Genomic DNA, 12,267 nt, shown 5'->3' with positions numbered 1-12,267 from the left:
ACCACCACACTCGGGCTCGAAATGTTTCAGGCTTAGGAGAGCCTTCGCAGACAAGTCGTGTTCTCGCCGACTGACCCTGCATTTCCATACCATGCTCGCTCGCAAAGTGCGTGCGCCATGCATTTCTTTATTCTTTCAAAAGAAAAGGATAAGCCGAAAAACAAGAAATCCTTGTGAGAAAAGAATGGATGAAATTCGTAGAAATTTACGGCCAGCTTTTCGCTTAAAAGAGAAAGAAATGTTGAGCCGCGCGGGTACTGCGAGACGTTTCGCAACACTTGAAATGCACAGAAATAGAACCCGTGGATCTGCAATTTTCTAGAATACCTAAAGAAATGAAACGCCCATAGTGGAAAAACCACGTCTCTCGAAGGAAACCGCCGGAAAAAGGTTGTCCCTTGTGTTGCCGCTTCTTCACGACGGCGCGAGGCTTTCTTATGACATCTCGTGCGTAATTCTGCAAGCTGGCAAGAGTTTATGACGGCCCGTCTGAATAAAACGGTGCAGTATTATGTGCATCCATGTAGATACATGTCATTTAAAGCTGAGTTCATACCCGTGTACTAGGAGTGGATGGCAACGACCTACCACCCTAATAGCACTGTGCTCGTATCTTTTGAGTTCGCAATGTGGGGTTTTTGAACCTTTTATTACTGAACGTTTGAGAATTGCAGGAATTTCGAAGGGAATTGATAGAATCGAATGTTTCGTTTCATTGCATATATTTGCTGTTTAGGTACCCGACGGCTTTCTATACGTGGAGTCAGGTTAACATGCTTAGAGCTCAGTGGACATGCTCAAAGAAAGAAAGGGCAAGATATCAAGCAACAATAGAATATTACCTCATTTGCATAGATGGCGAACAGCGGGAAACGAGAAGAAGTGCTAGCAATAGCGATGATGAACATTAAGAACACTGAAACTGGACGCCAGATAATTGGTCCTGCTGGAATGAAAGATAAGGTGGTCTCCCTGGAATATGGATTGAGAACTGAATGAAAATGTTCGCTTTCGTCCCAGGACTACCCTTCATCAAAACCACTAGAAGCGTGGGCTATAGTCAAGTGTAGGCGGTACATACCACAGAAAACTTTTAAAGAAGTATTCAGCAAAAGGTTCCAAAGAAGAAACGAGAGGGGTAGGAAGTAAACAAGCAGGTCCGTAAATAAGGCCTTACAAGAAGACAAAAAATTAAGAATCAAATAAACTATATAAAAGTGCAGTGCACTGAACTGTAGCAGGGAAGCCGAAAGAAATGCACAGAGTAATTTATCAGTCCTTGGGTAAAATAAACCGTTTAAGTTGTTTGAAAACGGAAGGTGAATCTGAGCTAATTGTAGATGCTGTTTCAAAGCAGTTATATTGAAAAAGTTAATGCATGGGTGCCATTTTTTTATTAAATGACGGTGCACGCTTTTTTTTGCGAAAATCGTGCATTGTTTAAGCGTTGGTGACTATGTACAGTAGCGTGGCTACAAGATCAGCCGTTTTTGTTTCCTCCTCAAGGATGCAGTACTCGGTTCATGGTAGGGTCAAATAAACAGTGCCATCCACAGCGCTGCTTTAAATTATGCCTGTTATAGACTTTAGTCTATAGATAGTCTATGGTCCATCTATAGACAGAAGGAAATTGACGCGGTTATAGACTTGAGTCAATACATAGTCTATGGACCATCTATAGACAGAAGAAAATTAGGGTGGTTATAGACTTTAGTCTATAGATTCTCCATAGACTGTCTATAGAAAAAAAGCAAAGTCTAAAGGGCGGGTATAGAGTCTATAAAAAGTGTACAGACAGCCTAAAGACCATTTTCATAAGGGCTGAAAGCGGCGCAACACCAACAAATACGGCATCGTGTCCTACCCTAGCGCTACACCGTTTTTACTGCACGGTTGGCACTACGCCGCTTTAGATATGATGGCTTTCATACGTCCGAGTTTTGCCAAGAGCTTCACCCCGACATCTTGAAAGGAAACCGCCAGAGCAAGCAGTTTATTTTGCCGACGGACTTCCTAGAACGCCACCAAAGTTCTAACCCAATAAACAACACATAATAAATATATAAAAAGGAAAAGCAAAGAGGGACGTTGTTCTGAAAGCCGGTTTTCTAAATTGAGTCCCTCGCGGCCGCTGTGCGCACATATGAAAGTTTAATGCCAGGAAGGGCCAAGGAAAAAGCGTCTTCCATAAAAGCTCCGAGATCACAGCACAAGGGTGGGCATAACTCGTTCCCCTCTCTTGCAGTGCACAACATATGTAAGTACGGGAGACTCGAGCTCCAGAACCGGAGAGCCAGGATCCATGTAGAGGTAGAAGATAGCGAAGCTGATGATAATGTTTGCTTCGGTATTTGCGTTGTGTACGAAATATGAACACATGCCTCCCCTTACAAAAACAGTCTATAGACAGTCTCTATACTTCTCATAGACTCTATTGCCTTCCTATAGAATATTTATTTTTGTGTATTCATACACAATAGACTGTCTATAGACAAACGTCTACTAAAAGTATATGGCCATAGGTCTACAGATTGTCTATGGACAGTCTATAGGATTTGTATTGCCTATAGACTGTTTTCTAGGGATTATCTATAGAGAGTCTATAGAGTTTAGAGATAGAAGTCTATGGACAATCTATAGACTGTATAAAGAAGTTCTTGTAAGCATCTTCGCTGAGCTGTCCATTTTTTACCAGTACATTTGGGCCAGTAGTTTCCTTTCTAACTAGCCGAAGAGTACAAAGAGGATAAGTAGTCTAAGCTTGCGTATGTGTGCAGCCGAAATTCTGGACATGTCAGAATGAAATCGACGTAAAAAAAGTGGCGCCCGAGAATGTAACAAGGACAGGCGGGATGTTAAGCGGTTCCGACTTGAATACATATTAAAACCGCATAAACTAAAAGAATGACGTAGGAAACAAACAGGATAAACGCAGATCCGTGCTTTGTCTTGTTTGTCATGTTTACCCCAGGCTCGTTGGCAGACCAACCCCCGAAAATTGCACAGGCAATAATGAGATATGGATATGTAATTAAATGCGATCCACAAGAAAGAAATACGTTTAAACGGGAATGATCTCTTTATTCTATCATACTAACAGTCTTATTGAGCCCGGCGGTATGTCGGTTCGTTCTGCATTAAAAGCATCATAATACGGCGTCAATGCGACCTTCAAACACCATTCTCATTACACCCCCAATTAACAGCTTGCCTTGCTGCCTTCTTCAAGAAAATAGTTTTGGTCAAGAGTCTTAAGACCAAAGGCTTTTTGATTCAGCCGCATAAGGAAGTCATTACGAACCTATTAAGACCGTATAGCCTTGAAATGCAAGCAGAAGTTTTCTTCTTGCGGTAGAGAAGCTTCCTGCTTGACTTGTGTTTTGAATAATTCGCTACACGGAGCATTCTTAGAACATTCATTTTGATGCCACTGAACGCTGTGGCCTTAAGACTTTTGACGAAGACTGTACACCCGTCTTGTCTTTGCCACAGTTTAGAGATTTCAACTTGAGAGATGCTTTACTTTTATGCCGCTAAGAAGACAAACTTTAAAAGAAGCAGTGTAGTGACATCGCCTCATCGGAGGCTTCGTGTCATGGGGGAAGGCAGGCTACGCACTGCACCAAAATCGAATTGATGGATCACATTGCTATGGCAATGGCAGAGCACATCCTACAATCTAAGTTCAACTCCCTTATAAACAGGAGTTTTTGTAAATGTTATTATGTAAAGCCTAAGCATATTCACACTTCGTAATTCCGCCCATTTCTTGGTAAATATTTGTTCCTCACTGCAATACTGCCTTCTAATTGAGATACAAATTATTAATCTGTCTGTACGTTGTTGCCAGGAAGAAAGAAAAGGAAAGTACACAGGCCTGCCCATTGGCTCAAGACGAGTCACAACCTCTACCACGTGCAGATAGTAGGAGAGTTGAAAGATGGGACAGAAAGACAGGATAGTAACGACGCGCTAAAGACAAGGCCGATCCCGGAGGTAGTGCAATACCGGGCCGACCGGTGGCGGCAATGAAGCATCCTTCAAACTCTCCGCCACATTTCAAAAAATAAGTCCAATTGGACCCGTAACAGATACTCTACGGGGCCGGGACAAAACCAATTATTGATCGAACAGGAATGGCGCGGCCACCTGCTAAAGAATTCGGTGCACCTCGCTGGTCTTGGCAATGCCTGGATATGATAAATGAAGAAAAGCATCCTGTTGGTTTTGCGAAACTGCGAATGCCTTCTAGTTTCTTCAGTCCCGGTTTTAGTTTTAGATAACAGCAACTACGAAAGATATATACGACTCTAGCAGAGCTTTCTGATGGCTTGGAGAAAAAAAGAAGAGCCTGTGGCTACATCGTTTAGAGAGAAGCACGCATAATCGAACGCTTTCAATCTCGAATCAGGCAACCGTTGCTGACATTCGCTCAAATTTATGCGCCGGCTGCACACGTCGGTGCCAGCGCCTGCGGTCGGACTCAGCTCGTTGCTTTCGCTTTCTGGTCTTGACAAACAGGTTTGCGTTTCGGAGCTGTAGAAAAACTTTTACGTGCGTCTTTTATTCTTTTTTTTTTGACAACCACGATCCATGCGTTTCTTTACAGCTTTTTTTTATTGTGTCGTTTTCATTCTGGTGAGGAAGCGAAAATAAGCATGGCTTCCGCTATTCATGCTTTTTAATAATAACTGGTTTTTGGGGGAAACGAAATGGCGCAGTATCTGTCTCATATATCGTTGGACACCTGAACCGCGCCGTAAGGGAAGCGATAAGGGAGGGAGTGAAATAAGAAAGGAAGAAGAGGTGCCGTAGTGGAGGGCTCCGGAATAATTTCGACCACCTGGGGATCTTTAACGTGCACTGACATCGCACAGCACACGGGCGCCTTAGCGTTTTTCCTCCATAAAAACGCAGTCGCCGCGGTCGGGTTCGAACCCGGGAACTCCGGATCAGTAGTCGAGCGCCCTAACCACTGAGCCTCTCTTAGGCTGCCCGGTTGGCATGTCCAACATTCTTGGAGAAAAATTTTAAGCATTAAAAAATCATAAATTACTGTTATGAAAATATTGAAGGTAGTGGGTCATTCTTCTCACCTGTACCAAAATCTTTTTTTGTATTTTTTCTATCTCTCGCATCCTTCAGTTCAGACTGCCTTAGAAAACCAATGGCGAACGCATTTGACGATAGCAAAAACGTTAACAGTAAAAAGACACCATGTTGTTACGGTCGTCATGGTCTAATAATAATAATTAGTTTTTCGGGAAAGGAAATGGCGCAGTATCTGTCTCATATATTGTTGTACACGATAGCATGCCTTCCTTTAGATCTCCTCAAAGAAGAACATAATGTTGATGCACATATACACTACAGAAAGCGCCATTTGTCGCCTCGAGGCACTATCGGGAACAAACGATTGCGGGACGCGAGTTCATTAAAAAACCTTAATGGTAGCTCCACTTCTCCACATGGTCGCCTGATATTGTATGAAGGTTTTTAAGGCCCTAAGTCCCCAGCGGCTGCGCAGAAACTGGCCAAGACGGCGGTCAGACCTGTGATGGAGCGGACGGTGCTGATTAAGAATCGTTGGCTCCGGACAGGCCGCCATTGGAATCTGAACCTGGCAACGTTTAACGCTAGAACCATATCCAGTGATGCTAGCCTGGCAGTGCTGTGAGATTAAAAATTTTCCCGGGAAACGGTTGGCGCAGGTGATAAAAGACAGGGTTAATTTCAGAGTCCCGGGAGAGACCTTTGCCCTGCAGTGGTCGTAGTGAGGCTGATGATGATGATCATTAAGGACCTATGTGCTCCTGCCTCTAGTACCAACATCAGGCGACAGGGTAACGGGGTGGGGCTACATTAAACGTTTTTCCAAGAACTCGCGTCCCGCAAACTTTTGTCCCCGATAGTACAAATAAAGCTGCAAACCAAGAATCGTGGCGATCTGGATTGTTTGCCACACAATTAACAACAAAATGCAATGAGATAGAAAAGAAATTACGCTGTACTTCTGTGCGGCTCTGTCAGTTTTGCACTTATTTGTATATTTTACTAACCAGCTCCTAAAAATGACACCCGCAGTACTGAATGGTGGCCATGAAATAGATTGGCTTCCTCAGTTTCTGGAGATAGTTGCCTCGACTGTCACTACCTGCGGGTAGCCATCAGATACCTGAAACTACTACAAGTGTTCCACGGCCAGTGCTCTGTTTCTACGGGTGAACTCTTGTTACAGAAGTCTCATCCTTCAAATCACGTTGCATTATAGGACGCGTACAAGCACCTAAAAGCATTGCGATCACTTCCTTGTCTCTCCCAGTGTTATCTGCTTCTTGTCAACTCTATGCTGATGGCTGACATGTCTAGCTTGGTGGCATGTTATGGGACACCTTTTAGTGCGCTAATTTATAGTGTCCATTCTCCTAGCTCAGCCGTTGTGTGTTTATTGTTACAAGCATGATTTGTGTTAGGCCCGGAAGTTTGAAATGCATGTTGTTCTAGCCCACAGCCCAAGAATGCTAAATTTGCCTTTGTTAATACTGATATCGTTAGCAGTTCCCAATAGCTGGCACTTTGTGATCACCGCCTCAAATTAGCCAAGGTAGTTGTCCATGTATCCAAATGCCAGAGTCATTAGAACATCTTTGTTCAATTTTCTCAACCCGAGTGCACACACACTCAACTTCTGTTTTTACTTCCTTCATGGTCTTCATTCAATTATGCACAAAAAGCTCATCCCATGCTTTCAAATAGATTTCCTAGAACAAAGTCAACCGTGAAGCTCATGCAGTGCTCAAAATACATTGCGACTAACAAAAGCAGACGGCGAAGACAATGTAAAGAGGTGTATTTGAGCAGCCACGTCTGACGCCCAGAGACCATCCCGCCTTCTGACAGCTGATAATGCTGACGTTCTTTGGAGCGTGTCTTTGTGTGTCGCTGTCTCTACTGATATGCTTCACTGACTGCAGCTCTTCATTTTTGATGTGCGTCTGCAGCGCTGACGTTGACATTTTGACAGGCTGCCTCCCATGTGAACGATACAGACTTAGCGTCTTTGCAACACGGAACGAAGCTTGTTATTTTTTGAGCAGTGGCACGTGTAGGATCTTTCTCGCTATTAGAATTAGTTCTCCTGAAGGGAACGCAGGTGCCGACGACGTGTGTTAAGCACGCACGAATAGTACGCAGTTCGAACGACCCGAACCCAGTATAAGAAGAAACACTCATTTGACTGTTGCTCGATCTCGTGTCGCAGTTCTTTCCTTCCAAATAGGGCTTCCTCTTTTGGACGGCCTATACTAAAGCACTGAAGGAAACCGCATTTTTTAGAGAGGAAAATTTTATTAACTTTGAAAAAAAATTAAGACCCGTGAGTTATATTTTGCAACGTTTATTTTCGCGATTCCTTTGATTTGCAGCTATGCCCCCTTATAGAAGTTATCTATAGGCATTTTATAGACTTCTTATAAACTCCATTACCTTCATATAAATATTTCCTTCCGTCTATTCACAGTCTATAGACTGTCTACAGAAAAATGTCTAGAAAAAGTAGATGATCATAAATTTAATAGATTCTCTATGGACCGTCCTTAGGATTCGTATTGTCTTAGTCTCTTCACAAGGATTTTTCTGTACCCAGTCTATAGACAATATAGGAAAAGTCTATGGACAGCCTATAGACTGTCTAAACCAATTTTGTAACGGCCATTGGTCATTACGAGCTTTGACAGCGTGACCAGCGAATGCCATCGCTGGATGCTAGCTCCCCTGACGCCATAGGTAGTAGCAATTAATAGTAAAAGGACAAAATAACGAATTAGGTAAAAAATCGCGCGGAATAGTCACTGGCGCAAAAATTCGAAACTGTAGTTTCAAAGTAGTTGGAAACTGTAGTTTAACTGGAACCCGACCGCGGCGGCTGCGTTTCGATGGAGGCGATACGCAAAGGCGCCCGTGTGCTGTGCGATGTCAGTGCACATTAAAGAATGATTTGTATTTTGTATCTTTATTGTTATTTTTCTTTGCTTTTATTCTCCATTTTTACTTCATTTTGTTTATTTTATTTTAATTTCTGTACTGAGCAAGTCTTCTCAGGCATTTACATCGTTTTTCCTCGAAACAGTCACACAAAACCTGCTTAAATTAAGCAGTCTTTATACAAATAAATCAATTTAATCAATTAACTAATCATAATTCGTTAACCAAACTTCTCCCATTTCAATATCTACTCGCGCACTACATAACACAATTAAACTTTTACACGTTTATCTTCATAAAATGACACAATCTTGCGGAAAAAACTTGCGGACACTTTTTGGTGACGCGACGTAAGCATATAATGCTCTCGCATTAATAATTATCGGGCACATTTCGTTGCATTCTTTAAAATAAACGATAGGGCGAAGGCAGAGGTCAAAGTATAAGAGGCTGCTAATAAATAAGCTAATAAAAGTATATTGCAGACAGCTGATGTGTCGTCTCATCGATGGTGGGTGATAATTATCGATTTAGAACAACGTTTACCTACCAGACGCTCATTTAAGCAAACTCAATGCAGAGCCGCGTTTGCAGAGCAGCTCCTAGTTGAAAGCACAAAAAACAATTCTTTGTCTTGTCAGTAGCGTATGTAGGATTGCACAGCGCGAGAGAAACGAGTGACGAGAAGGACAAATGATGCAGCACATGCCTTTTTCGATCTATGAGGTGCGATAGAAATGATCCACGGGAAAGAGTAGCGGCGAAAACAGCTCTTAGAAGGGAACTGCACCAAGCATCACGAGTAAAAATCATTCAGTCATAATTTTGTGTAATACAAAGCAGTACTTAATGGACTCCCTTGGAAAAGCAGTGTGATACATTTTGGAGGCGCTGGTGTTTGCCATAGAACACCATCGGTACCTCACCAGGTAGAGTAGCCACCCAAGCAGCACACATAATCGGTACAATATTGGGAATATATTGGCAGAGCCGGCCCTGTAAATTACCAGCGTAAAACCAATCGGTTCCAATATTGGGCCGATTTCTAGTGCTCTCGCTCCGGTTCGATCGAAGCATAAGTCGGTATAGTGGTCACTGCGAAGTCGGCTGCCTGGAGAAGGTTTTAACCCCCAGTGAAGGTATAACTTGGGCTTATAACGTGAGAACATGCATCACAATAAATCACAGCATTGGCGACGCTAGCGCCATGGGGCGACAAAGAGTTAAGAAGGCAAGGTTTCGTATGTGCTGTGCGTAGCGAAGTCCTGTCGTCTGCTAGTGTTGGCCCGTTGAGCTGCATCGAACCATTCTATCTTAAATGTCTTTACCGAAGATTTTGCTGGCCCCCTCAAGCAGTGGACGGCAAAACAGGTCAGCATTGTCCTTTACAAAAAGTCGAAAAAGCCAAAAAAACGAAATGTTAAGGAGAAAATGAAAACTGATACTGAAAAACAGTGCTGATGTCCCGCTTATTTCCGCTGGTTTCACCTAATCTATTGTCCTGGCCCTCTCATCAATCCTCTTCTGCGCCAGCTGTAGACACCCTATTCGAGCAAAACTCTTAATCTCATATGCCCAGCTAACTCTCGGCCGCCTCCCGCTAAGCAATGCATTCTAATCCACTCGACTACCCTAAGAGACCATTGGAACCACTTGTTCTCTCATTACACGTCCCGCCCATGTTCATTTCCACTTTTTGATTTCTACCGGGATACCATTAAGTTCGGACGCAGACCTTAAAGAAGCTTTAGGTCCGGAAATCAAGATTTCTACTACGTGAATAAAATCTGACCACTATAAAATGAAAACGAATAGAGGAGAAACCTAGTTCACTACACTGGTGTAAATTTTAATCTAGCTTGTAGAAAATACTTCGAATGACCTGTTACTTCGACGTCAATATAATACAGGTGTGTTTCTCAGAACTTAGCATGTTTAAGGTTAACATGCGGCGATAAAACCAATCTAAAAGAGGCCATTCATAACCACATACAACACATGAATTCATTGATTTAGTTGCCGGTGATTAATTCTTCCTAAAGGAGACACAATGCAAATCAATGGAAGTGGCCAATTCTTAATAATCTATATTTCAGTCCCAAGCAAACCTGCTATTTATTTAATTTTTTCAAATGCATTTCCTTTTCTTCATAATTATCTGTACATAAATCAGTAATACAGATGTCGTTTAATTAGCAATTACTTTTTATATTTTAATTGCCAAATGTGTACCCACTGCTTTTGAAGCGAATGAACATGTCTCTGTTTCCTTGAGATTGCGTTGAGTGCCCACCGATGGAGCATGGGAACCGAGTGAGTCTTAAAAAATGTTTTCTGAATGCAGAGAACGATTTATTCCACAGACTTTTCGAATCCACCCTTCGCGAAGATAAAAAGGAGCAAACATATTTTCTACATTAAACGAGCCCAATCCAATCATGTCAAGAAAAAAAAAGTTTAGGTTGGTATTTGGTTTGTTCTCCTAGAGTCTATTGGCCAAATCCGCGATTTCTTCAGCAAAACTACACAACACACGAACACTTTGAAACGGCTTCTGTTATTTTTCTGCGTTATTGTTTTTGCCATCTGTGTAAGCTACACTGAAGTCAGCTTGATTGACTACTAATAAAGTTATCCGCAAAACGTGTACACGCAGTCTAGTCGGTGACCAAGCACGTCGTGTCGCTTACTAGTATATTCCAAGACTAAACATATTGAGTGATTCGAGCTCTCTGAACTCCTTAAGCATTTTTATGAAGTGCTTCATTGCTTTCGGCCACTTTTGCACGAGTGTCAAATGCGCCAGCAGTGACTTCAGGTTAGACAAGACTTCTAGTGGGAGACTCAATAAAGCTGTACGCTGATGACCCGCCAGGAAGCTTTCTTGAAAGGCGTTCTGCCGGCGTCTTCAAAGAAATCTCAAGACGGGAAATTTCCGTGAAGTCACTTTGAAGAGGTTCGTTAAAACTTGGGTTTTCTAGGATCGTTTCTGAGAAGAACGGGAGGGCAGCGCTTAATGGAGCCGCTGGGTATTTACTTCATCAGCATGCCGTCCTCAGTAAAGCACACTGTTCGTAACAAGGGGGATCCTTAATAGGAAACTTTCTTCTGAATTCAAAATATCGCATTGGCAAAGAAGCTGTCATGGCTTATATTACGACATACATGCGGATGTTAAGACTGCATGATTTCACTCTGATAGTTTTGCGCTAAGTGTTGCCTTCTGGCGAAGTGATTCGGGACCACGTTTCAAGCACTGACAACAGTGCACTGACATCGAAAGTGCCCTCACTCTTGTGTTACAGTGTAAATAGTTTTTGTGTATATTACCTCTCCCCCCTATCCTCTTTTCCTGTCCCCTCGTCTCTTTCATTTCATTTGTCCATTGTGCCTGCTATCTTTTATTTTATCTGCCCCAGCTCAGGTGCTTCAGTATCGATGGCAGATGCCGGGGCTAGCAAAAATCTTTTCCTTCCTTTTTAGTATTACTTTAATAAATCAGTTACTACTACGCACCCTTGTCCTTTCGTTCGCAAAATGCTTCGCTAGAGTTGAATTTCATGAATCGAATGATTATCTTGAACCTTTCGACGCTGGTTTATTATTCACCAATCCGACAAGTGCACTCAAAAAGTGAGCATTCACTCGCAAGTGGCCTTTCTCATTTAACGCTTGCTTCATCCACACAATTTATTTCGTCGTTCAACAATTCGTCCTTTTCAATTAGACAACTCTCGCACTCACTACATGTCAAAGAACTGTGTGATGATGAATATTTATGGCGCAAGGGCATCTGAGGCCAAAGAGCGTCATAGCAAAAGATATTTTCGATTTCTCAATGTGGGGTCAAGGACCCATTTCCCAAACATTTAACCTTAAATCAAATATACACTGTTGCATTTCGCCCTGATCAATTATACACTGTTGCTGCTTGCAAATAGTTTACATAGCATTTGCCGTGAACCAACCAACGAGGCATTCCCTCGAGAGATTGCATTGATAATCTTCGCTGCTTGTCCTTTTAATCTTCACAAGGAGGCCAAACTTCACAACACCGAATAACACACACGAGAAGATAAACTCTAAAAGAAGCAGTAGGTGAACACAGAGAGGTAAACAACTTCGATTGTCGGTCTCTGATCGCAGCCTGACGACTACAGTGGTAATAATTTCCTTCTTAAGACCGAATCGGCGATTCTCTGGGACTGTCAAACGAAGTTCACCAATTATCCAACAAAGCGACTTCAAACGCAGCTGGCCACCAGTACACCACCTCAAGAATTT

At 42.5% G+C, this 12,267-nt stretch overlaps 1 pseudogene; it reads right to left on the bottom strand.

Moving 5' to 3' along the window:
- Positions 1-3,974: 3,974 nt before the first annotated feature.
- Positions 3,975-4,123, bottom strand: LOC144102832 (U2 spliceosomal RNA; annotated as a pseudogene).
- Positions 4,124-12,267: the final 8,144 nt, after the last annotated feature.

The sequence above is a fragment of the Amblyomma americanum genome, chromosome 8 (genome assembly GCF_052857255.1).
Source record: "Amblyomma americanum isolate KBUSLIRL-KWMA chromosome 8, ASM5285725v1, whole genome shotgun sequence".
Classification (NCBI taxonomy): Eukaryota; Metazoa; Arthropoda; class Arachnida; order Ixodida; family Ixodidae; genus Amblyomma; species Amblyomma americanum.
Note: the sequence above shows the minus strand (reverse complement) of the source record. Positions and strands in the feature narration are given on the sequence as shown.